The sequence below is a fragment of the Pinus tabuliformis genome, chromosome 8, assembly GCF_031772625.1.
Source record: "Pinus tabuliformis cultivar Carrire ecotype Pingquan chromosome 8, CPIR1, whole genome shotgun sequence".
NCBI lineage: Eukaryota > Viridiplantae > Streptophyta > Pinopsida > Pinales > Pinaceae > Pinus > Pinus tabuliformis.
Genome location: NC_142294.1, coordinates 884,133,956 through 884,156,862, shown reverse-complemented (window position 1 = coordinate 884,156,862; position 22,907 = coordinate 884,133,956). Strand labels below are relative to the sequence as shown.

The 22,907-nt window shown below is 39.7% G+C and overlaps 1 pseudogene; it reads left to right on the top strand.

Moving 5' to 3' along the window:
• The first annotated feature begins 909 nt into the window (after window positions 1-909).
• On the top strand, window positions 910-22,851 carry LOC149238378 (soluble inorganic pyrophosphatase 6, chloroplastic pseudogene; annotated as a pseudogene).
• The last annotated feature ends 56 nt before the right edge of the window (window positions 22,852-22,907 follow it).

Sequence of the window (22,907 nt, the reverse complement as noted above, 5' to 3'; positions counted from 1 at the left end):
TCAACTCCAAAAATTTGGAATTAAAAAAGAACTGATTTTTGGAGACTCTGCCACAATCATCAGCCTCATGGTTAGCAATCAAAAGGCATCCAATATCTTCCTTCAGCAAATGATTAACAGGTGTCAAGCTCTAACCCGCCAAAACATGGAACTTAGATTTTTCCATGTGCTCTGCTCCCTCAACAAAGAAGCTGACATTTGTGCCAACAGAGCTTGTGGCAAACCCAAAGGAAATCTTCTTTGAAATAATATAGAATCACATCATCATCTCCCGTAATCCTCTCCCTCATCATGATTTGTGGTAATACATCTGATCCTGCCCTCCGCAGTATCTTCATGGGATTCTCTAACAGACATCTGCATCTCCCTTCCACCGTCAAATCTTTGTTTAAGATCTTCTCTCCACCCATCAATCCCGTCGCCCCTTCTGCTCTGCCCCGATTGTCTCGATTCCTTCAATCTCATGACTCCCTCCTTCCCTCTCTCGTGATCCCGTGCCTCCTCTTCCGTGGTCTTCATCCTTTAAATTCGAGCATCCCCCTTCATTCCTGTGCTTAGTTTTATTCTCCTGTTTTTTTCGCGATCCTTTGCTTCTGTTCCTCGATTCCCGGCTTGGCTGGGACCTCGGTCTCTGCTGCCTCCCTAGCTCGTTGTCACTCTCTGCTTCTCCCTCGCCTGCAATTCCCCCTGCTCGTGTGCTCTGTCCCCATCCCTTCTCCGCAACACCTTCCCTTTTTCTCCCCTTCTTTGTCTCAGAAGGGTTATCCCCTCATTTCTTCTGCTCACCAGAAGGTTCTCCTTTTTAGTCCATCATTTTCTTTATCTTCACCAGCTAGACAGAATTCCTTAATCGTTCCTGGTCCTTCTCATTCCACGCATAACACTAAGACAACTCCCAACATCCACAATATGGAAATATTTGAAGACTGCCTGCATTGTAATGATCTACAGGTGGAACTGGAACAAATCCGCGCGCATCAAAGACTGCTGGACACCAAAATAGACTCCCATGCCAGACTGACCAATGAGAAATATGAAGCAGATATCAATCTATTTCTTCACAAAGTCTCCTCGCTCCAGGCACAGTTTAATGACCTGGCCAACAAATGCAGTCACGTCCAGGAATCAGTCGAAATCCTGAAGTATATGATGGAGAAAAGGAATGCACCTAGCACCAGCTCTTCAAGTCTCAGGAATGCTGAATTCGATAGCAAACCAAAAGATTCAACAGCCCACCAGATCAGCCATGTTAGCATAGATTAAAGATGTGTTGCAGATACTGCTTACTTCTGTCTCAATTTGTTAGAATTTTTACTTACTCTTGTTTTCCAAAAGTCAGAAATGACAGAAGCAAAGGGGAATTTTGTCTTCCCAATCATCTCCTAGCTTCGCCTTCGGGCTTAAAACTTTGCAACATAGGAGCTTAGTCTCCCAATATTTTTTTGGAATACAAATAGCAACCGATTATGTGAAAAAAAAAAAAATTATATATATATATATATATAACGAAGTTGGGTTAAAAATTGTAAAAAATCGTCTATATTCTGTGAAAGTATGATTTACTGTTGTTTATATTCTGTTGTGCAAAGTAGTATCGTTTAGATTCTTGGTTTGGTAGTGTTAGAGATTTTAAGATTCTATCCTAGACCCAAGATCGTGGAAATTCAACATCCATAACCTAACTGCTAAAGGAAAGAAGGGTTTTGAGATGCAAGGAGAAGGGAAAAAGGAGAATGGGTTATGCAAAAAACCTAAGAAAGTGAAGGATCAAGGAAAACCCCCATCAAATACTGAAGTGAACTTTGAATACAACTCCAATTGGAATAAAAATAAATGTAAAGAAAGAAAGTCGCAAAACAAGAGAGAAGAAACCATCATCAACTGTGAGTTCAAGAAGGAAAAAATTCAGCAAAGGAATCGCAAGGTAAGAGGTACAACAAATTAAAGTTTTAGTTAGAAAAAAGAGGCAAGAAAAGGAAAAGAATGCTGAGAAGAGATGAAAAAATAGTTGAAATTGTGCACAAACAAAATGTAAAGTCAAATTTAAAACTTCCATACAAGTAGTAAGGGCTTTCATTGCAAAAGTTGCATCTCTAGTAAAATTATTTTGTTTCTATTAAAGAGACAGAGATCCTAGATCTAAGTGATTTCTAACAAAATTGGTGAGAACTAGAGTTCAATCTAATAGACCTATTTAGTTTGAATGGGGGAGAGAGATCTAAGAGAACAAATCATGTTTGATGAGTCAATGAATCATTAATTAACAAAAAACAAGTCTATTATACCTTTGAAGTGACATTTTTCAAGTCAACTACTGTCTTTGTTACTTTTGACTATCGTTTCTTTCATCTGGTTATCTTGCAATAAATTAAGTTTAGCGTTCTAAGAACAAAAAGTCATATGAGTCCTTCACAATCAAAACTTCTAATGGGTACAAGTTTCTTCTTTTCAATATACATTTGTCCTTGGTTTGTACCTATTGCAATCTCACATTTCTTTGGCAAGAGGAGCTTTCCCATGTTTTGGTTCTTATAGTTACAAAAATTGGCTCTGTGAAAACTTGGGTGAGACTGGAGAGTAAGTGATCGGCTCAAACACGGGAAAAACTCATGCAAACTAGGCTAATTTTTTCTTACAAGAATGGAAATTTTGTACTAGCCAAGAAGCGAGTTTGACTTGCCAGCAAGTCAGTTTGGCTTGTTTTCTCTATTGGCCTGAGTTTGAATAGGAAACTATAAAAAAATTTGTAACAATTATCTTGATAATGTTATCAAGTTATAAATACATATTTTTAATGTAGTGGAAGACTAAAAGAGGAAGATGGAGATGAAAGTAAATATGATAGTAGGGATAGTAGTTATACCACGCTAGAGAGTTTTGGCATGTCCCCAAGAATGGATGACAATGAATAGGACTTCCCGAATCGAACAGTGCCAAAAATTGCCACCAAAGATCCACCTCGAACCTCAAGGTTGATATTTTGGAGTGGATTTGGATTCCTCTTCATCCCAAAAGAAAGTACTATTTTCAACTACAACAACAATCTCTTTGTCTGGCAGTAACCTTTCAACTGCCTCAAGATCAAGATCCTTGTTGGTCATATTACTGTCAAGTCTATCCAAGGACACCATTGCTTGTGAGATAGATATTAAAGCTTGAGGAAAGTTCCTAATGGGTTCTTGAAGAATTTTTAAAATTGATTTTGCAGTGAACACCTTCTCTTCTATAAGTTTTTCTCCTACAAAATTGCATGTAGTGAATGTCACTACTGAAACAAGTGAAGGCATGCTCCATGTAGTGAATGTCACTACAGAAACAAGTGAAGGCATGCTCCATGTAGTGAATTTCACTACTGAAACAAGTGAAGGCATGCTCCATAGAGTAATTATATTCACTGAAATAGAATACATAGTTTTGCAGAGCCATTCATATTTGGAATTCCTAAAAGACTCTACACGTGTTTGGAAATGGTCTTCCCATGCTTGAAGTTTGATAACCCTCACATAATTCAAAAACTCATTATTTGTATGAATATCACGCATTTTCACTAATTTTAACTCATATCTCCTATTTCTATTGGATCCCCAAGCTACAATGCCCATTATTAGTGCCATGTAAACAAAACCAGACAACATAGAAATGCCCAAAACCTCAAACAGGATTGATAAAGTAGCCCCAACTTGTAGAGGCATCATCCAGATGTAATGAAGCTGCAACATCGCATCTGAAAGTTGTTGAGCATCCACGACCATGTAATTTACAATCTGGCCAACACCATGAGCTTGCCTAGTGGAGCTTGGAAATCTTAAACCCTTTCTGTATAAAGTTGTGATCAGAGTAGACCTTATCAACATGCCCAAATTCTGACATTGAAACTTATATTGATGGGAACAAAGAACCTCAATGGATTTTGCTGAAATAGTATCAATACAAGGACAAAGCCTTCATAAGAAAAGCTCTGATCTCCAGATGTAAAATCAACAAATTTTTGTATCAAAATTGGGCCAATATACATTACACACAGTTTTGCAATGGTCAGGGATGCAGTAAGTGCTAGAATTGGCCAAAAGCATCGAAGCAATGTAAGGTGTATAGGGTGTTGGTGTTCCACTATGTCGTTAAACCAGTTTGATTTAAAAAGTTCAAACATATTTTCAACACTATCAGCAAGTGCCAGTGCAGGAACAAATGTCAATTGTAAAGCATTTTTGTAACCTTTGTTCAATATAGGATTCAACCATAACCATGTAGCCCTTGACAAAATACCTGTTGTAGCATAGGGGGTTATTAATTCTTCTCAGTGTTAGAATTCAAAGTGATACCACCGAGAAGAGGTTCATTTAATTTTTTTTTTGTTTCTTCAACAATGGTGATTCTTGTAGTCCCTTTGAGGGATAAAGACAACAAAAATCCACGGGTAGGGAAAATTATCAATGAATTTCTTCTCATGTCCAATTTACTACCCCAAATAAAATCCATGAAAGTGCTTGGATTCCAAATAAATCGATAAGAAACCAATGTTGACGAGGATGTCAAATCATCCCAGCTGCAATGAATTGAAATGGAGGACGGTCGTATTGCTACTTACAGGCAAAGGATTTTCTACTTATTTTTAGTGCAAGCCTTAATGTAGTACAACACGAGAGGTTTCAGGTTCTAATTGACTCAACAACTTGTCTTTATTTGTAGCAATTTCCTTCCAAAACTTCATAACAATGAGGCAAACTTCAATTCTTTCTTGAATGTAAATGTTGTAACTATCGATTCAAGGAAACCTCCACTTGAAATCTCATAACCCATCTGAACCTCTCTTCCATTAAAATCCGTAAGTGGCAATAGTTTTTCTACAGACTCACATGGATCCACTTCATTATAATACATGTACTACATCCAACTTAAATGAAATAGACAGAAAGAGAAACTTACAGTGTGATGCCCAAGGCCCCAAATAGATTCATCATGAAACTTTTTCCTTAATGGATGCCTGAAACAATTCTTCATGATGACAGTGAATGCAAACTTTTTGGAGATATCGGAAATCTCTCTATCCTGGCAAGACTAGTGAAAGGCTTGTAGAATCACCAAGCCGAGGGTTGAACAAATCCTCATGCCCATGTTGAAAGGCATCATCTTCATCTGCTTAAAACTCCCCTTTTGATTCTTTCGGCTCAAAGTTGTCTTCGTCCTCGTCAGTTGAGCGAGTCAGAGAATAATTCAAAGATCGGACTTATCAACATCCTCTGCATCTTCATATTCTGAATCCACTTCCTTAAGATAGCTTTTCATCGATATTCAGGGTTTCATTTGCTAAACTCCCACTCCTGTGATCATCTTGTTGCTTCAACTTTGAAGGATCATTTCAATATTCAGCTGTCTCAATCTTGGCCTTAGCAATTCTCTATTTATTTTCAACAATTCTAGCACACTTCATTTGCAAAGTAAACGGTGTTACAAGACATAAAACAGTGCATAATAGGGCTGCCAATCCTTGCCACTCCCAGTATATGTTCTCTCCATACAGACTGAAAAATGTGCCTTTGGTCTATATGTATCACTTAGCATAAGCAGTAGCCATTCTTGCCAAGTGTCTCATCCCTGCACTCTCTAAAGGCTCCAAGTGGCCATTAATATCACCATAACCATGTAATATCCGAGCCTTCGTCAAATAGTCCCAGCTGTAATAAATTGAAAAAGAGGAGGGTCGTATTGCTATTTACATGTAGAGGATCTGGTTGGGAAGTTATTTCTTATTTTCTCATTATATGATCTTGACCTAGTGTTGGGCATGGAACCCCCCCACAGCATGTTTTGGGGCTCAAAGCCCAAGTTTTGGTCAAAAGTGTTGTAAGACTCCGCGAATTACGGGCACGGAGCGTGAAGTATAGGATGAGTCATAGGGTTGTCTGCCCTAAAATATTGTAATGTAATGTAAATTCATGTCGGCCTACCTATGGTCCGTGGACCATGGGAATGTATAAATAGAGTGAGGCTCTAAGTGTAAAGATAGTGATTTTTAGAGAGAAGAATAGGAATGGTGCAAGCATAGAAGAAGTGTCTAAGTGTATTGGGTCGTAGAGGTAGGAAGAGGCTCTGCAGCTGAGTGCACAGAGGTCTAGTAGAGTCTGAAGTTGAGTGCGCAGACCCCTGCAGCTGAGTGCGCAGGGCAGTGTCAAGTCTGTAATCTGGATTGAAGTATAATAAAGAGAAGTTAATTCATATTCTGTGTATCTGTTGTGCATTGTCTTCTTTACATTTATATTGGTTTATTTATCGTGCGCACTGAATTGATTGTTGAATATGTTGTAATAATCATTAATCATACACACACAAGTCAAGTAATCAGGTAATAACAGATTAAATAGCAAGGAACTTGGGTTTTATACGGGTTGCACCCTGAGTAGAGCTGCGCAGAAGCAGCATCACGGGTTGCGAAGGAATAACAAGTGTTCATAGCGACGAGCGCGCGGGGTCAAACCGTGGACCTCCAGAAGCTCATCGGACATCCCCAGGGTGCAAAAGCTTGGTTCTAGCACCCTCCCATACTACTTCAAGTGAGACCTTAGTCCGCGCTCCACGGAATGTTGCTGAAAGGGCCAGTAGTACTGGATTTTCTTGGCTAAATCATCTCTGAACCTGGGTCAAGCCCATACAAGCCAACAAATGGTTCCATTGCCAAGACCGAGATCTGCATAAGGGATGTCTGATGTCATGCCACTGGAACCCAACAAAGAAAGAAATTGAAGAGTGGTTGGACAAGAAGATTCACGAGTTTGCGACGCAGGAAAATAGAACTCTGTGAGTATCTAAGGAATAGTGGTTGGATCGCTACTTGTATACGGAAATCCACGAGATTTTCTTTGCATCCTTTCATTCTAATTTGTATGAGTGGATCGCGAAGTTAGCAGGCAGCCAGGGAAGGTGTAGGCTCAAAAAACCAATAGTGTGAACTTAGGAATTAGTGCGCAGACTAGAAGTGTCATAAGATGAGATCGCGCGAGTTGTGGACCATTGGCTCGACCGAATAATAGGAGGATTTATCATTGAGTTTGAGGTAGACACGACCGTTAGCTACAGTGAGGCAGAGTGAAGTTTTCTCAAAGGACCACGAGGTAAGTACATTAAATCTTTGAACACTTGGATTAAGATGCTATTTTGTGAAAAGTGGGTTATGCGAATAAATTAATGTTTGGGACTACGTGGAGTGGGAAGATCTACAAAAGCGGAAGTAGCAAAGAATTAGAAACCAGTCCCTTAATTTCACCCTCGTGGGAGAGCGAGGAAGAGTTCGCGAAGGTTTCTCTAAGAAGCATGGTCAGTTTGATAAGATAGTGAATTCCGCGTTTACCACCTCCACCCACACCGCCACCCATTTCACCATCCTCACCTCCATCTCCACCCACTCCACCTTCACCACCACCGCAGTTCAGTATGGCAAGTGCGATCAAACTACCAGTATTCAGAGGCATGGGGAATGAAGATCTGAACCAATTCTGGTTCGTAGTAAGAGCAGTGTAGGAATCATAAGGTGTCACAAATGACAATATTAAGAAGGCTACGCTGGTGAGCGCGCCATAGGATCGCACATTAACATGGTATATCAAGCATTCTAATGACCACCCAAACGAAGGAATCACAAAGATCCAATCCGTAGTGAACAGGGAATTTAGCAGGCCAAAGTCAGAAACACAATCAATCACCAGGTTTAAAGAGATTGCGATGCTCCCAGGCGAGACCCCCTAGGATCTGGATCAAAGGATGAAGAGTATGATTCGCGAAGCAAATATGACGTTGATGGATGGACAGCATCGCGCATGGTTTGTAGCATCTCTGACACCGCACTTGAGGACAACACAATCACAGCAAAAACTTTACACCTAGACCGAAGCATTGGAAATGGAAATGAGATTACATGAGACCCCTATACAAGACCTGGGTTGCGAGTCCAACAAATCCACTCGCAACTACAGAATCTGTGTCTAGAAATGCATAGTTTGAAACAAGACAGGGCACCTCAGCCAGAGGCACATGAGGAAGTATGGTGCATAAAATGCAAAGGCCAGGGGCACGACATAGATCACTTTCCAGTGTTAGTGAACTACTTGGCAAGAGGAGGATCGATGCCATTGAGACCGGAGGCACAGGCAGGGCTGAGCGTGGCACCTGCATTATGGTGCGCGATCTGTCAAATAGGAGGGAAACACACCACAGATAATTGTCATTTGTTGCAGAAGTATACGCAAATGACCTAGCAATTGTTTTGTAATTTTTGCAGGTCGGTAGGCCACGATGAATGCACTTTCCAAAGTTACGAACTAATGATGGATCGGACCCCTGCCTACAGGGTGCAAACCGAAATGCGAGCCCTCAACCCAAATACAAGGATGGTGCGCATTGGATTTCAGGGGTGCGATCAAGGACAAGGCGGTATGGGACCCAGAAGGGGTCGTGGACAAATAATTTGTTACAATAGTGGAGGGCTAGGGCACTATGCCCACGATTGTACCAACCCAACAAGGATATCATGTTTGTATTGTGCTCAGTTTGATAATGAAGTAGGAGACTGCCCTTTGTTGATCGCAAGGATGTGCGAAAAAGGGTTATTCCAGCCCCCTCTGACTCAGAATGTATATATGTTGAGGTCTGAGCCACGCGAGGAAGACCCAAATGTAAACATGATGCTTAGGAGTGGTATGACCATGGGAGATGATAAGGGGAAGAATCCAAAAGAAAGTGTGTGGGTTCGCAAGGCTCCTGCAAAGGAACCTAAGTTTGATTTAGAACAAGCAAAGGAGACCTTCATGGAAGCTAAGAAGAGCTTCATGGAGGCCTCCACTTCAGGTAGTAAGGATCAACTAGAACCAGGAATGGATCCTTCAATGCTCACTACCTTTCTGGAGACATGCATGAAACTGCTGTGTGACAGCAAGGCGGTCAAAGGACTACAAGAACTTATCAGCATGTATGGGTTCATTTTGGGTTACCCACTTCCATTGTATTTGATCGAGATTCCCAATTTGTTGGGAAGTTTTGGTCAAGTCTGTGGGAATTGATGGACACCAGACTGAAGAAGAGCATAGCCTTTCATCCACAAACAGATGGCCAAATAGAGGTGGTCAATAGGACAGTGATCCAGTTGCTCAAGGGTTATTGCAGCAAGAATCCCAAGCTTTGGGATGAACATTTATGTTATGTGCAACATGATTACAACCGTGCTAAACACTCTTCTACACAAAGATCTCCTTTTGAGACTTGTTTTGGTTTTACACCAAGGTCTCCCTTGGATTTTGTCTTTGAAAAAGGCATAGCAGTTGATGGACACAGTGATGTGGACAAAGCAACCAAGTTCATTGAACATATCCAAGAAATTCACCAAGCAGTGTAGGAACAACTAGAAAGAAGCCAAGCCAAGTACAAGGCAAGGCATGATAAGCATCGAATTGAGCATAGCTTCCAAGTTGTTGATCAAGACTGACTGTACATCAGCAAAAACAGAATGCAAGGTGAAGGTAAGAAGCTGAAGCCAATAAGGTATGGGCCTTTCAAGATACTTGAGAAAAATGGTGAGAATGTTTTTTGCCTTGATTTGCCATCTTATATGCATATCTATTCAGTCATTAATGCAGAGAACTTGAGACTATATGAACCTTCATTGATTGAACATCCCGAAGAGCAAAGTCAGTTGTCTTCTATTGATGATCTGTTGCCTGAATATCTCAATGAGTTGCAGGAAGATACAGTTCTGGACAGGAAGGTGAGAACTATGCGCAAAGGGGGATGTTGAGTACCTAAGAATCAGACTCAAGGGTTCAAAACCAAGCAGTGCAAGATGGATAGAGCTTGTACAAGTGAGGAAGTTGTATCCTCACTTGATTGATGCTTAAAAACCAACTTTTGGTGGTCCAAAAGCTTTTTCAGTGGGAAGGCGTGATCCAAATGGATCCTAGAAAACCCTCTAAGTCTTCTAAAGATCGAAACTATCGCAAAAGAGTAACTCTTAGAAATAGCGGATAACACTATCGAAAGGAAAAAAACATGGAGAAAACAAGGAAATAAGGCCTATCGGAGGCTTAAAACAACTTTGCATGAGAGCTGTCAGATCTGGCCGGTCAACGGTCCAAATACGATCATCATATTGCAATCGGTGGAGGCTATCGGAGGCTATCAGAGGCTATCAGAGGCTACCATAGACTTATTATGATAGTGATTAGTGCAGTCAATGAGGACTATCGATCAAGCGCGCAGATCGACGGCCCAAGTTGAATCGTGATATCACAATCGGCGATTACAGAAGAGCGCTCACAAACAACCCGAGGGTATGTGCGATATGCGATTGCGATTAATCGCATCACAACATCGCATCGGAACATTACAATAGATCGGGGCCGACATAAATATGATTCGCGATAGCCGGACCCGATGGAAATATAGATGGTATTATATATATTTTGAGATCCGGAAAATAGGGTTTTCCTTTGTAAATCGCATTTTCGTTAAATAAACGAAAAACAAAAGAAAATGTGTCGATGCGATGAAACCAGACCCGAAAGGGTTTATGGATGCAAATATATAATATTTCAAGCCCATCTAAAACCCTTTTACGAGGTTTTTCAATGTTTAATGTATTTTTTAATACAAAGGAAACAAGCAGGATTTCGGGAGGACTAAAGGCGGAAAGAGGTTTTGGTCGGACTCCGCCCAAGCCCATACATTGGCTGCCATGTGTCCAGGCCTTCGGTTAACCACTCTTTTTGGGCGGTTAACTCCCGTATGCATGGGCCGCCCAAAATGAATCTCAGCCGTTGGATCAAGATCCCTCAGATCAATGGTGGAGATGCGATCCCGATATAAAGGCGGACCCAATAGAAAAATAGTGTGGATTTATGAATATTTGAAGTCCGATGAACAGTGTTTGGTATATTTTTTCCGTGTTTTGCAGTGTTTCTTTGTGTAAACCGAAAACGACCATTTTTGGGATTTGAAAGGCCCGATGACCCATTCTGTTACAGAACAGGTGGCCACCATCCCTAAAGGCATTTATTTAGCAATGATTGCTAACGCTCAGAAGGGGATCTGAGTGGACAGAGGTTGGGAAGCTAGAGAGCCCGAGAAGAGGAAATGAACAGATAGTGCCAATTCGCTTTAAGGCCACAAAACACAGAAGGTAGATACAAGCAGTGCTGAGACAGAGAGTTAGTGAGGAGAGTCTGTGTACTCAAAAAGACTTGGGGGATCCAAGTAAAGCCTTGTTGTTTTGTATCTATTGCGTGAGACTTAAATTGAGCTCACTTTTGTAAAAACTCTGCTTCTGAAGACATAATAGAGAGGTCACAACTGAAGGCTGGACCAGGAGACGTAGCCCAGGAGTGTTGGGTGAACTCCTTATTAAACTTGTTGTGTTTGTGTATGTTTGTCTATTATGTTCTTTAACTGCTTCATGTCTATGTATTTCGCAATCTTATCGATCCATTGCACAAAGTAACATAGGCAAATCCATGCACATGAGTCTGTAATACCTTAATAATTGTCTAAGATCTCATTATCAGATCAAGGGACTACATGATGCACAGCTCTTTGCAATACGCATCGCGGACAGCCACTTCAAGGATATAATCCATTTTCTAACAACAGGGATTGCGCTGAAGGAATACTCAGTCCAACAAAAGAAGGAATTGGTGGCGCGCGCAGCAGACTTTTTTGTCATCACGGGGAACCTCTACAAAATGGGAAATGATGAGATATTGGCAAGATACGTACCTGAATTTGAACGAGGTTAGATCCTCGCAGAAGAAGATGGGGGTGCTGCAAGAGGACACTATGCAGGACACGCGATTGCACAGAAGATTCTTCGCGCAGGGTTATGGTGGCCAACCCTACACCAGGATTAGAAAGTGCACTGTAGGGCCTGCGACATATGTCAAAGGACTAGATAACCATCACGAAGGGACGAGATGCCACTAAATCCATAAATGACACTGCAGCCGTTCAAAAAATGGGCAATCAACTTTGTGGGACCGATCAAACCTCAGGGAAAGATAGGTGCGCGCTAGATCATCACCGCGACGGAGTACCTAACACGATGGGTAGAAGCGCAGCCGATCAAGGACTACATAGCTACTACGGCCACAATTTTTTTGTTTGAAAACATGTTGACATGATTTGGTTGTCTGAAAATCTTAATGAGTGACCGCGAAACACATTTCCTAAGTGAAACCATAAGCGCACTCACCGAAGAGTTCCAGATGTATCATCAAAAAAGTACACTGCACCACCCGCAAGTTAATGAGATAGTAGAGGCATTCAACAAAATACTGGAGACTGCGCTGACCAAAGTATGTAACGTGCAGCGAAACGATTGGGACATACGCGTACCTATCGTATTATGGGCGTACAGAATAACGTGCAAAAAATTGACGGGATAGACACCTTTCCGGCTAGTCCATGGCACGGAAGCTGTCATGCCAATGGAATACATCATACCTAGTCTACAAATAGCAGCACTCATAGGCATGTCAGACCGTGAAGCCTTGGAAGAAAGGCTCGCGCAATTAGAAGAACCCGAGGAAGAATGATTCATGTTTGGATTTCATTAGCAGGTACAAAAGAAGCATGAAAAGGCCTGGCGCGATCGCCATATCAAGTTGCGCACCTTTAAGGTAAACGACTTAGTACTGTTGTACGACAGTAAGTTTGAAAAATTCCTGGGAAAATTCTGAAAGCACTGGTTGGGACCATATGTGGTTAAGGAGGTTACAGACGGAGGCATTGTCCAGCTAGTTAAACTAAATGGAGAACCCTTCCCAGGAAAGGTAAATTGTAGTTGCTTGAAGCCCTACACAGGTGGGCCCACTACTTGACTAACTAGCCGTAGCACAGTCTTCGTGACCCAAGGAGCCGAACCAGGGCGCAGGACTATAAACAAAAGCAGCAGATGTCAGTACCAAGGTAAGGACACAATTCAGCCACAAATAATTCTGAAGCAAGAATATAGCAGGTCCAGTAAACCGCAGAGCAGTGTGTCGCGGACCTCCGAGCAGTATGGGACTAGTTGCAGGGGCTCCATGCCAAGACCACCGTACCAGCAGAGTGACTCAAGATGAGTCATGATGATTTTGTTGGGGGCCTGTTGGGCATGGAATCCCCCCATAGCATGTTTTGGGGCTCAAAGCCCAAGTTTTGGCCAAAAGTGTTGTAAGACTCCGCGAATTGCGAGAGCGGAGTGCGCAGTATAGGATGAGTCATAGGGCTATCCGCCCTAAGATATTTTAATGTAACATAAAGTTGTGTCGGCCTACCCATGGTCCACAGACCATGGGAATGTATAAATAGAGCGAGGCTCTAAGTGTAAAGATAGCGATTTTAGAGAGAAGAATAGGAATGGTGCAAGCATAGAAAAAGTGGTTAAGTTTATTGGGTCGTAGAGGTAGGAAGAGGCTCTACAACTGAGTGTGTAGAGGCCTAGTAGAGTTCGCAGCTGACTGCGCAGGGCAGTGTCAAGTCTGTAATCTGGATTAAAGAATAATAAAGAGAAGTTAATTCCTGTTTCTATGTATCTACTGTGCATTGTCTTCTTTACATTTATATTGGTTTATTTATCGCGCGCACTGATATGATTGTTGAATATGTTGTAATAATCATTAATCTTACACACACAATTCAAGTAATCAGGTAATAATAGATTAAATAGCAAGGAACTTGGGTATTATATGGGTTGCACCCTGAGTACGGCTACGCTAAAGTAGCATCACGGGTTGCGAAGGAATAACAAGCGCGCATAGGGACGAGCATGCAGGGTCAAAACGCAGACCTCCAGATGCCCATCGGACATCCCCAGGGTGCAGAAACTTGGTTCTAGTACCCTCCCATACTACTTCGGGTGAGAACTCAGTCCCCACTCCGTGGACTGTTGCCAAAAGGGCCAATAGTAATGGGATTTTCTTGGCTAAATCATCTCTGAACCTGGGTCAATCCCATACAAGCCAACACCTGGATAGCATTCTACATATCCAAAATTGTATAAGTATTGTGGAGGACGCAACTTACGCATCCTCGACCACCGAGAGAGGACCTTCTAAGCTACTTCAGCTGAACACATAGTCTCTTGAATGTATAGAATAGATGGCCGATGTTTTTGAATCGTCCTATTCATGGATCGTTGCTGGGAGCCTATCCTTATGCCCCTCATATTATGGGATAGCACAATAATCCTTTCACCTCTGAGGGGATGCTTTGCCAAGGGCCCCAAGTATCATTTGATGCCTACCTTCCAATATTTATCTTTCAATGGGATTTGGCACTACAAACAAGGAAGGGACTGCAATGCTAAGTTTGCCAGGAAGCCTAGTACGAAATATAATTTATTTACAGTAAAATCCCTAGCTACTTAGTGTTATTGGCTTTGAGCCCTCTTCCAACCTGCTAAGGAACAAAAGTAGCAGGGAAGGGGAAGGAGGGAAATTAAATGATTGTATTTTAGCAATTTGTAAATTTGTCGATTGCAGTGGCAAATTAAATTTTAATGGGTCAATTTTAGAATTTAGAGTGGCCCAAAATTAGATTTTAATAATTTATCCATTGTTTATGTTTCTATTATTAAGCAGGAGGTTTCTTCACGTAGAGGAGTCTACAAAATGATAATTTTGGATTGAGGTATCAATAAAAATTATAAAAAAAATTATTTTGAAAAATGTTTTCAGGATCCATTACATGAAATTATAAAATATTTCTCTAGTATGTTTATATAAAGAGGGAAAGAGAATATGAGGTTTACACATAAGGGGAATATTAACGTTGTAGTCTAACAATTATGTTTTTTTTCTCTAAAAGTTATGGAAATTCTGATCATATTTTGAAAAAATCCAACAGGGATTTTTGTAAATCTAAGTAAAAGTTGTCAAACTTCATAATTTTAGGTGCCTTAGAGGTTTTTGATGGTACCGAATCTATTTCCACCATCAAAAGTATGATTCAAACACTACATCTACAAGATTTTTTGAGATTGTTTTGCCCAGATTCCGACCACTTTTGGTCGTTCGGGCAATTCCTCTACCTCTATAGACGACTCCAATATTAACTAACCCTTAAGGAGGTGGAAAATATATCTAATTCTATGAATAATGTTATTAATAAATTCAAATAGTCCTAGGTAGCCCATTATTTTTGGGGAATAATGTTATTAATAAACTTCAAGTAGTTGTAGGTAGCTCAAAAATACCTTATTAGAAGCTAGTCATAGTTTAGTTTACATTAGTCATTCACATTAGTCATTTTTAGTTGTATTACTTATTAGTTAGTCATATATTTTAACCCGTGACTAAATTAGTCATTTATGTTAGTTGTTTTTAGTTGGGTCACTTAAAATTGCTAATTTTTTGTAGTATTTCACTTGGAAAAGTTGTGGTGACTAACTTTTTTAGTCACCTAGTCACTAATTTCTCATTTTCTACTAGTGTTTAAATTACAAATGCAAATCATTTGAAACCTGTCCCTATTTTGAATTTGACTCAAACATTTTAATTTGCACATGTCTAGAATTATGCTACTCAGATTTCAGAAATCTAATGTTCTCTTTCAAACCCCAGATTGGAATTTTTCCATGGTTTCCACCCTTAGAGTCAAATATCCTGCATAGATCCATGCTAATCTAGATGATGTGAAAATTTATTGCAAATACTACAAGAAAAGCATTAAGAAGGGAAGGGGGAGTGGGGATTCATATATTTAAAGAGCACTTGGCTAGTATAAGAGGCAAATTTTCCCCATGCATGGACGCATTAGAGGAGATTGGACATATTAGATTTGAATTGTAAAACTAGCTTGCAAAATTTGAAGAAGACGAGGCTAGGCCAAAAGGAGATGGTTGTAGCATGTTTTTCAGACTCTAAAGCCTATGGAGGCCATTTAGAGCCTCATTATTGCTGATATATATTGGACGTAGTGCCATTTTGAAACTTTTTTGATATATTCAGCTTTACATGGTATATGTACCAGACTTTTGCATATTATGTTTCAATGGTTTGGAGTCATATATTTTTTGGTAAATCAAGTCATTGAAATAATATCAATCTGAGTCCGAGTTTTCAAACATTAACCAACACATACACAAACTTTCCAAACTTCATATATGACATTATTCAAGCCAATGGACTTGATAGACTATATAGTAGTTTCAATGTGAGGGTTTCTCAACTGTATTCTCAAATAACATTTAAACATTTTGACAATTCGTATATATGAACAAATGACTTACCATTTTCTTATTAAGAAACTAGAAGAAACCAATGCACCATAATTACAAAACTTCTCAAGAGGATGACACACTCAAAATGAAGATTTATGTGCTCCTAGTTGCTATTGTGCCCCCTACACTATCTAGGTAAACCATTCGAGCCTCCTAAATGAACTAGAAGGAAAAATGGTCTTTGTACCTCCACTATATTGGTATCTAACTAATTTCAATTTGATTTCACTAGAATTTGTGGAACGACCTTTGAGGAAGAAAGCTTTTCTTCTTCCCCAATATTTGTTGCATGACACTAAGGCCTATTCTTCCTCTCTACAACCACATTTTGATGTGTTTTGTAAGTCACTATCAACTCGCTCTTGATCTCTACTTCCCTACAAAAAGTGTCAAACTCTTTGGGTTCCCATGTTCCAAAAAATGTAGGGGTAGTTGTGAGGGCATGATATCTAAGGAGTGCCAGGGAGTGTTAAGGAATGAAAAGGCGTGCTAACACATGCCAAATAGTTTTGTGGTCTGATGGTTTGATTTAATTTTACGGTGTTATTTTTATTGTCTGCTTTGCATAGCACTATGTTTCCTAGTTTGTAACATTATAGTCAGCGAGTTCCAAGTGTGCTAAGGAGGGAGTGACAAGGTATGCTATGCATTGCTTCCAAGGCATGCTAGAGTGCTAGGGAAGCATACCAAGATGTTCCAATTGCCAAGGTGTGCCAATGTGTGCTAAGGAGTGTTAGGGAGTGCTAGAGAAACATAAGGGAGCACTAGGTCAAAATGCATGGAAATGAATGAATAAGAGAATTGTGTGACAAGGAGTGTCAACGAGTTCCAAGTGTGCTAAGGAGAGAGTGACATGGTATGATACATTGCGCTAATTCATGCTAGATTGCTAGGGCGACATGCAGCCAAGATATTCCACGTACCAAGGTGTGTCAACATGTGCTAGGATGTGTTAGGGAGTGCCAGGGAAACACAAGGGAGCACTAGGTCAAATTAGTGCATGAAAATGAACAAATAAGAGTTTGTGATAGGAAGTGTCAGTGAGATACAGGTGTGTTGAGGGAGTAACAAGGTATGGTAGGCAATGTTAAGGCATGCTAGAGGCCAGGGCAACATGCCAAGATGTGCCAAGTGCTAGGGTGTGCCAATGCATGCCAAAGAGTGTTATGGAGTGCCAAGGAAACAAAAGGGATCACTAGTTTCAAATACATGGAAATGAATGAATAAGAGTGTGTGACAGGGATGTTAGTGAGTTCTAGGTGTGGTAAGAAGGAAGCGACAAGATATGTTAGGTAGTCCCAAGGAATGCTAGAGTGCCAAGGAAACATACCAAGATGTGTCAAGGTGTGTCAATGCGTGCCAGCGAATGTTAGGGAGTGCCACAAAAACACAACGAAGAACTAGTTCAAAATGAATGGAAATGAAGAGATAAGAGTGTGTGATAGGGACTGTCAATGAGTTCCAAGTGTTCTAAGGAGGAAATGACAAGGTTATATGCTAGGCAGTGCCAAGGCATGCTAGAGTGCCAGGGCATGTCAGAGAGTGCTAGGTTGTGCTAGGGAGTGCAAATCATGCCAATAAATGTAGGGGATTCTAACACATGCCACATAGGGCTAAGGGATTGTTAGATGTGCCATGTGCTATGGCATGTCAAGATGTAAACTGTGTTTCTTAGTTGTTTTATGGCCATGGTTAGACGTGAGCCTTGAATTGGTAACTTGAGCACTTTGTCACCAATGTAGAAATCTTCAACCTTAGTTCTCTTATCAAAAATCTTTTTAATCTTTTCATGCACAACTTGAGACCTGACATAGACCTCTTCTCTAGTTTGTTGTAGATGAATAGTTTGGTTGATTCTCCTTTGGATATTATTGGTTCAACCTGCAAATCTTGAAGTATCTTCGTTATTGGTACTCCCAAAGAGGATGGAAAGACAGCTTCCATCCCATAAAATAGTTGATAGGGAGAAGTACCAATTGATTTCTTAGTAGTCAATCTGTCTGCCCATAAGGCATTGACTAGCTTTTTATTCCAAGTTTTCTTATTGTCCTCTAGTAACTTCTTGATGATGTTTACTAGGCTTTTGTTTGAGGATTCTTCCAGTCCATTACCTTGAGGGTAATATGCTGTGGAATGGCCAAGGGTGATATGGTATTTATTGCAGAAATCTATCATTCTTTTGGATTTAAAGGTTGTTGCATTATTAGTAATGAGCTTAGTTGGACATCCAAATCTTGATAGAATATTGGTTTCAAGGAAGGTTATGATAACAGTATTTGTGGCTTGCCTTGAAGGTATGGCCTCTATCCATTTTGTGAAGTAGTTTGTGGCTGTGAGGATCCATTTGTGTTGGGCAGAGGAGGGTGGGTGAATTTCACCAATGAAGTCTAAACCCCATTTTTTGAAAAGGTATTGCAGCAGAGATTGGCTTGAGGGGTAAAGGTAAGAGATTTTTCTTCCCCTAAAAAATTTGGCATTTGTGACAAGAGGTCACATATTCTTTTACATCAGCGAACAAGGTAGGCCAGTAGAAACCAGCTCTAAGGATTTTATCTGCAGCGGTCTTCTAGTAAAGGTGTCCTCCATAGTCACCTATATGAAATTCTTCCAAAACTTTGTCAGATTCTTCTTTTAATAAGCAATTGAGAAGAATACCTTCATGATCTCTCCAAAACAAAACATTGTCTAATATACAAAATTTTAAGGATTTCATCTTCAAAAACCTGCTTTTAGTCCTAGATAATTCAGGAGGAGCTTGTAAATTCAGTAAAACATAAATAATATCATCATACCAAGGTGATTCAAGAAAGGCCTAGCTGATTAGTGGAGTCTCCATCTCCTCTTCATTATCTATTGTTGCAATAAAGTTTATATCCAAGGCCTGACAATTTGATTCAGCCATGAGCTTGGCTAAACCTTGGCCCCTTATTAACTTAGTAGGTTTGATTTCTATATCATACTCTAAAATAGTAGCAATCCACTTTCCCCTCTTTCCATCAGGACCATCCTAAGTTAGGATGTCTTTAACTACTGAATTAGGAACGTAGGCTACTATATGAGAATATAAGATGTATACCCTAAAATCCTTAATGGCTTTGACTAAAGCCAAGGCCTGTTTTTCCATTATGTTATATTTCAAGGGGGCATCTCTCAGGGCTTTGCTGAAGAAAGCAATGGGTTGTTCATAGCCCTGGTCATTTTTTTGCAATAAAACAGCAGCAATTGTGTGCTCAGAAGCAAAGGAAAACAAGATGAAATCTCTGTCAAATTTAGGACTGATTAATATAGGTGTTTTAGTTAAGGCTAGTTTGATGTCTTCAAAGGATTTTTTAGCCTCAACAGTCCATTTTACGGTGGAGTCCTTTTTCAGCATGTTGTTTAGTGATCTAATTAACTCTACTAGATTAGATATAAATCTTCTAAGAAAAATATTTTTTCCTAAGAAAGCTTGTAACTCTCTAATGTTCCTGGGGTGTCTTATTTGCAAGATGGCTTCTATTCTCGCAGGGTCTATTATTATACCATATTTTGAAATTATGTGACCTAACAACTTTCCTTCTTCTAACCCAAACAAGGACTTTTTGGGGTTTAAGGATATTCCAAACTTCCTGCATTTAATAAAAACTTGCCTTAGATGATCCAAATGTTGATTGTCAGATTTTGAAAATACAGTAATATCATCTAAATATATCACAAGGAAATCATGAATTTCTTTTGCAAAGGCTATATCCATAGCCCTCTGGAAAGTGGCTCCTGCATTCATTAGCCCAAAAGGCATTTTCACATACATAAATGTGCCCCAAGGAGTAGTAAAGGAAGTTTTGGGTTGGTCATTTGGATGAACCAAGATTTGATTGTAACCAGAAAACCCATCCAACAATGAGATTTTGGTTGATCCAACTACTCTCTGTAAAATGTGGTCCATTTTGGGGAGAGGGAAATTGTCTTTTAGTGACACTTTTTTGAGGTTTCTGATATCCACATAGAGTCTTATCTCACCATTTTTCTTTCTAGTTGGCACCAAGTTTGAGACCCAATCAGAAAATCTGATTGGTGCAATTATTTTGGCATCATACATCCTCTGAATTTCTTTTTCAATTGCAAGCAATAAGACAGGATTAATCCTTATGAGCTTTTGTTTGAAAGGATTTTGATTTTCTTTAATAGGAATTGTGTGTTGGATGATGTTGGTGTCATAGGATTTAAGGTCTTCATAACTCCAAGCAAAGACATCCTGAAATTCTTTGAATAACTCAATGTATTTCACTTTTTCAGTTGGAGGTAATGATTTCGAAAGTTTGATCAGTTTAGGATTTTCATCGGTGCCTATATTACATTCCTCTATATCAGACCTTAGTGGTTCCATTTTAGGTTTCCTACGAACATCATTTGAATCAAATAAATTTTCCAGAGGGGTTAATCCCTTTGGTAAGAAGTTATCCTTGATATTAATTACTTCGGTTTCTTCACTGATTATTTCATCAATCTCAATTTGCTCTAAGTTATCTACATCTTATTTGGTAAATTTAGTTGGGTTAAATCTATCTATTTCATCACCTTCTATCTCATTTATTTATATCTTATCCCTAGTGTCAGGATCTATTGATGTATCAGTATTTATATTGTTATCTACAAACTCTTCTTTTGAAATTAAAAAGTTATGTATATGTTTATCATTAGAAAATATTTGCCAGTTCTTCAAATTGTCTGGAATTGCAGGTCTGTGCCTAACTTCAACAGTGTACTGATGGTTAGGTTGAAAGGGTAATTTGCAGGTGCTGGCAAACATTGCTAAACTATGGGCTTGCATGTTATGTTTTCTAGGGATTACTGCAAGCTTTGTTTCTAGGAAAGTGTCAAGTATTTCTACGATAGTTTCCCTATAACAACTTAATCTAGGGTCCTTTGTCATATATACAGCATCAATCTATTTTACAATTAGTTCAGAGTCTCCCGTGACAGAAACTCTTTTAGTTCCTAGATTTTAAGACCTAAAATTAATGCTTCATACTTGGCTATATTATTGGTACATTTAAAATTCAATATATATGCATGGCCTTCTAAGTAATTATTTTCCAAATTATATATCCACACTCCTGCTCCTGCTCCTAACTTATTGACTAATCCATCAAATTCTAAATGTGATAATATCTCATGATCATAATTTATACTATCTGGTGCAACAAACTTTTTATCATTCACAAAAATTTGACCATCTAGTTCATTGAATAGTTATGTAGTCTAGTTAGTTTCATGTTGTGTAGAAACTGCAATTTCTTTCGGTTCTGCATTAGTACTATCTAAAAGTTTTTATTGTGTTTGATCAGCATTATACAAGATAAAAGAATTGATATCTGAGTGTATGGAGTAGATGGTGTTAGAGTCGGTCTTGTCAGTCCTCCTTCAGAGATCAAAACTCTTTTTTGCATTTCATCTTTAGGGGTCTCACTCGATTCATTCAGTTGCATTCCGTTAGGGGCATGCCATTGACTGACGGAAGGGCTTGGTGTTCTCGTTTCCCTCATGCTTTGTACCTGTTGGCTCAGGTCTGTTCATTTAAATCAAGTCTTAAAGCCACTTACAGTCCTGTTTCCGTCTCTTGATCAGCAAGTAATTTTAGTCACCAGGTCTAGGGTAGTTGATTTAGTCCTCAAAACGCCCAATAATGCCAGCAGGCCGGAGGGAGGTTCAATAAGTTTCATCTCCAGATTTTCATCATCAGTAATGCTCAAGGTTGATTCCTCTTCAAAACTCTGTTTTGAAGAGGAAATCATCAAATTAATGTTTGTAATTAATATGTAAAGTCTTCTGTCATGAAGAATTTTAAGTGCAGGCCTTGGTCACCTTGTTATCTTCAGCAGCTCTATACCCTGTAAGACAAACAGAAATCCATCATTCAGTTAATCAGAAACACGATGATATAAATGCCCAAAACAGAGTTGAGAGAATAAGCCATAAACTCTGGATTACAGAGTTTTCTTCTTTTGAGAAAACTGGTTAGAAGATATCACCTTGGCATGATGTTGCAATTAGGAGATGGGGTCATCAATTTTGTGGTTAAAATACCAAAGGAAACAGGTGCAAAAATAGAAGTTGCAACTGAAGATACATTTTACTGCAAAAAGGGCAAACTTCCAATCAAGCAAAACACTAAGAAGGGAAAACTTCGATATTACCCATATAACATGAAATTGGAACTATGGATTGCTTCCACGAACATGGGAAGATTCATCTCTTGCAAATGCAAAAGTTAAAGGAGCATTTGATGACAATGATCCAGTTAATGTAGCGAAGATTGGGGAAAGGCAGGCTAAAATTGGAAGAGTACCCAAAGTGAAGCCATTAGCTGCTTTAGCAATGTTTGATGAAGGTGTAGTGGATTGGAAAATTGTTGCTATTTCGGTTGATGATCCAAGGGCGCCACTTGTCAATGATGTCAACAACGTTGAGAAGCACTTTCCGGGCACATTAAACTGCAATTCGAAACTGGTTTAGAGATTACAACAGATGGAAAGCCAAGACTCTGTTTACAAGTTTGCGCTGCGCATAGAACAGGTGGCGTGGCGCATACGCTGAGTGCGGCGCACTGGGCCTCAGAACCCAGTGTAAATTAACAAAGGCGCGGCGCACATGGCGCGCGCGGCGCACACAGCCAGAAAGCCTAAAAATT